Source organism: Palaemon carinicauda, chromosome 8 (assembly GCF_036898095.1).
Source record: "Palaemon carinicauda isolate YSFRI2023 chromosome 8, ASM3689809v2, whole genome shotgun sequence".
NCBI lineage: Eukaryota > Metazoa > Arthropoda > Malacostraca > Decapoda > Palaemonidae > Palaemon > Palaemon carinicauda.
The window spans coordinates 73,324,824-73,329,823 of record NC_090732.1 but is presented as its reverse complement, the minus strand read 5'-3'; positions in this window follow the sequence as shown (position 1 = coordinate 73,329,823).

Below are 5,000 nucleotides of genomic sequence, written 5' to 3'. Positions count from 1 at the left end.
TACCCCCTCACAAAGAAACTTTGTCCCCATGATCATGAATAGCCCCCCGAACTTCAGGATCACATTTAAGGACATAATGGGTGGTCGCTATCCCCCGTAGGCATTTTTCTTCAGGAATACACTTTTCTATATTTAGGATTTGGTCCAGGAAGCGATTTCTTTGAATCAAAGCATTTAATACATCATTTCACACTCTGCGTATCATTATTTTTGTTATAAGTTTTCCGATTTTTCTCATTCCAGCGTCAGCCACCAATGTCTGAATTTTGTTTGCAAAGTGTTCAATATTTCCATTTGTAGTTGACCTAGTGTTAAGAATAGGAATGTCTTTAAGTATTTGTTCAACCTTGTGTTTTCTTTCTGTAATTGTAGTTCTTGTCTTATTTGATTTTTTCCTTCCCTGGGTCAGCAAATGTCGGTAGAGAGAGAGAGAGAGAGAGAGAGAGAGAGAGAGAGAGAGAGAGAGAGAGAGAGAGAGAGAGAGAGAGAGAGAGAGTAATAATAATGATAATAATAATAATTCTTTATTTCCAATATTTACATTGGGTATTCATAAAATATAAACCTACAATTAGTAAAATCATCTTACAAATAGTTCAAATATTTGTTATTTTAGACATACAAAAGTTGTTTTAGGAATCAACAAATCGGCTAAAACTTTGTAATTAAAATAATACATCAGTAATAAAGGAATATCATAAAATCAGAAAGTATTTACTTAAAATATAGTGAGTAAAAATTACTCTTGCCGAATATTGAAATACATTGTCATAGACTACATAAGTTGTGTTTAAACAAGTCATGTACAAATAGTATTAAAATAACACATAGTAATCAAATAAGCATACTAGATTATAAGGAAATTTTAATTTGTAAATAAAAGCCATCTTATCCATAAATATTATCTAAAACTAATTCCAACATCTATAGAAGTACAGTAGTGCCTTCAAAAGCACTTTTAATAAGGCAATTAAGCATAACGTTCTTACATTAATCGGAACCATTTAAAATTAGTTTCTTTTAGTGTATATTAAAAGCAGCGAGAGAGGATTTTTGTTCAATTGTGCCAGGTACTTTATTGTATAATGCTGGGCATCGAACTCTAAACTGGCGGGAGCCTATCTCTGTTTACGCCCATTCTACATACAGATTTTCCTGCTGTCGAGTAGAAACCCCATTAACTGCGTGTACTGTTGGAAAATCGTATAACCATTCAGGAGTTATTTTACGTATTGTTTTGAATACCAAATTTCAGACATCTATGGTATATTTGTCTTTTATCTTTAACCATTCTAATTTTTTGAGGTAAGGGGATATGTGGTCATGTTTTTTACATTACCAACAGCCACTCGGGCGGCAAAGTTTTGAAGTTTTTGAACCCTTTTCATTTGTGTAGAGCCAGTTACTCCCCAAATTCTTAAACAGTAGTTGATTATACTCATAGCCAGCGACTGAACAACTATTTTACGCGTAGAGGAATCCAATGAGTGTTTTACTCTATTTAAATAAATTAAAGTGCCCATCACTTTCTTATAAATTTCATCTATATGCGTTTCAAACGTCATATATCTGTCAAAATAAACCCCTAGATTTTTTACAGCTTTCATGGGTTTAATCCTATTTCCATTAAAATTTATTTGCACATTATCTCCAATTTCTGATATATATTGTCGGGAACCTATAAAAATGAATTGTGTTTTTTTCTCATTAAGAAGCAAACCATTAGTTAAGAAGTAGTATTTGGCCTTCTTTAGTATGTATTCTGCCCTATGAATTAGTTCGTCTATTTCATTTACATTTCCTTCAATTAAGATCTGGGTGTCGTCGGCATATTTAGATAACAAAACAGCCGGGTAGTGATTTGACCAGATCATTGACATAAATTGCAAAGAGTATTGGGCCAAGAATAGAGCCCTTGGGCACACCAAACTCTACAGTTTTTTGGGAAGACACAGTTTGACCCATTTTAACTGACTGGGATCTGTTATGTAGGTAATTCATAAACCAAAGTGGATCTATACTCAGTGATGTACATTTATCAAATAATATATTAGGGTTCACGCTGTCGAAGGCTTTTGAGAGGTCAAGTAAAAGGAGTAGTGAGACTTTCTTATTATCCATGTTATCATAAATCTTATCTGATACTTTTAATAGAGCCGTTTCAGTTGATAATTTTGGTCTGAAGCCGTGTTGACTTTGTGAGATTAGACCATTTGTCTCTAAAAAATCAGTTAATTGAATAGCAATTATTTCTTCCAGAACTTTTGACAATACCGGTAGCAAAGATATAGGACGATAATTGGAGATGTCTTCCATATCACCACTCTTAAAAACAGGAATTACGTGGGGATTTTTCCATACCTCCGGATATGGCTATGGATGTGTTAATTATAACTGTAAAGTAAAATGCAATAATATATAACCCATACCTAATGAAACGCAAGCTAATCCCGTCAGATCCAAAAGCATTTGTGTTTTTAAGATTTTTTATAATTTAAGATGATAGTATTACAATCAACAGGAGTAGGCTTAAAACTATCTAATTCTCTAACTGGAATATTACATACTGTTTCAGTAGAGATATTATATTTCCTAATTTCCTCTTGGGTTTTTTCGAAAGTTTTTTCCCGACCTCAGCGAAAAAATCATTGAATTTTTCAGCCTTAGAGTGTACATCAGTTACTGCTGGCAATAGCATAGAGCTCCTATCTGTTTGTTGACCATTAAATAGCATATTTTTTTGTTATTTTCCAAGTAGCAGAGACATTGCCTTTAGCTTTCAGATATTCACTTTTGTAAAACTGCTTACGGCTTGCCGCTAACTTTGAGTTTACTCTCTTCTTCAGGTCTTTATGTTTTTCTCTCAGAAAGATGTTAAAAGTTTGATTTTTTAACTCACTTTTCAGTCTGTCTCTTTCTTTCATGTCTCGCTTTATTTCATCTGTTATCCAAGGCGCAGGCGGACGAACGATTTCTTTCGTTACAACCGGAGCACAAATATTTAGACAAGCTGTAAAGACGTCGTTAGAGTTCCAACTTGGTTGTTTACATTGTCAGTATTTAAAATACTATTCAATATATTTACGTTATGCATGAGGAGATCCCAAAGAAAGTCTGGAGAATAATTTTGCAAACATCTAAAAGTTTTTAAAATAGGTTTCTTTTTTGGCTTACGAATATTCAGATGAGTTAAGATTGTCTCGTGGTCTGCCACCAAGCTTGGTATAATATCAATTTTTTTTATCATATGTTTAGCATTTGTTATTACGAGATCAATTAAAGACGCTGATGTAGGAGTAACTCTAGTAGGTTTGTTTACTATCTGATCGAAATTTAGTTTTTTAATTAGTTTAGACATTTTATTCTCGGTCTTTAGCAGATCATCATTAAAATCCCCATAGATAAATATATGCTTATTTCGTAAAATAATTTCTTTAAAAATATCAGAGATGTAATCAAAAGAGGTTGCCGGTGCTTTGGGATGGCGATATACGCAGCCTACAATAACAGAAGGAAACTTGCGATATTGAATCGAGATCCACTTGTCTTCTACACCCTCACAGTTTTCGATCGTTAAATTTATTTCGGTGACCTTCAAATAGTTTCTGACAAATACACATACCCCTCCACCCCGACCTTGATCCTGACGGTAGACATCATACAGAGGAATATTTATAAATGCGTCACTTATATTAGTGTATAACCATGTTTCGCTAACACATAGAATATCAATGTTTTGTTCGTTTAACATAAGTTCTATTTCAAATTTATGACAACAAGGATTGGGCATTAATATGGACTACCGTTAACATATCACTGAATCTAGGAGAAGTCTTCCTGTCGGCACTATCTTCCTGGCCAAGATCCTAGTAGTTGGGGGTTTGTTCACATAATCTACTTTTGTGACCAAATTCATAGCATATGTTACATCTTAGTTTATGATCAAATCTGCAATTCGATTGTTGGTGATTGAATTCACCGCAGTTATAACAGCCATATCTATTACCTCTAGTATTAAGATGATTACTATAGTTGCCAGTTTTGTTATTTATATAAGTATTGCCTGAGCCATTACTATCATTCTTATATCTAGAAGGAAAATGTTTTACTGACATTTTTGTTATCAAATACATATAAAGAGCAAAGGTTGTTTTTAATCTTTTTTTTTTCGATTGGAAAGGCACTTTCTGTGAGTGATTTACTTATTTTTACTTTTAAGGCTGTTTTCCTGGTCGTAGCACACAAGGGAACCCTATGCCCTACAGGACCAACAAAACCTGTTTTTTCTATTTACATTCTTAGATATTTAGAGTATCACACATCTTACTCTGTGTTAATAGTCGAATCCGTTGTCTAAAGACTTAGAAAACAAGAAAGTCCTCAGTTACTTCTTTAGTTTTTCAGGTGTCTAGTGGGAACTTTGGGTAACATTTCGATACGTCCCACTACAACTACCTACTAAGAAGGGGGAAAAAAACTAGAATATGATACCAGAGGGGTACAGCGACCAGGGATTAGCAAATGATTTTCTAGCATTCTTTAAAAACAAAATAGAAAATATAACCAGGTCATTTCTAAATATCCAACATCAGATTAACGCTACACCAGATACCCAGATAAAATTGACGAGATTTAACAACATAACACAAGATGGTATCACCAGGATTATCAAGAGAGTGAAGAAAATCAACTGTGCCATTGACCCAATGCCAATATTTGAAGTAACTGGAGCAAGTAACTTTTCTAGTCTACTTTACTTTACTTACTTTAAGGACTGCTTATCTGATCCTTTACAGCAAGGGATGCCTACTCTCTACAAGACTTCCACGGTCATTTTATGATCTTGATTCGGGAGCATTTAACATTTCACAATGTGTATTGTTCGCTTACTGTTTGATCATCACTGTCAAACACTCGTGGAATAAGAAAGTCTTCAGTTTCCTCTTGAAAGCCTTAATATCTTCAATTATTCGGATGTCTCGTGGGATCTTATAGTATAG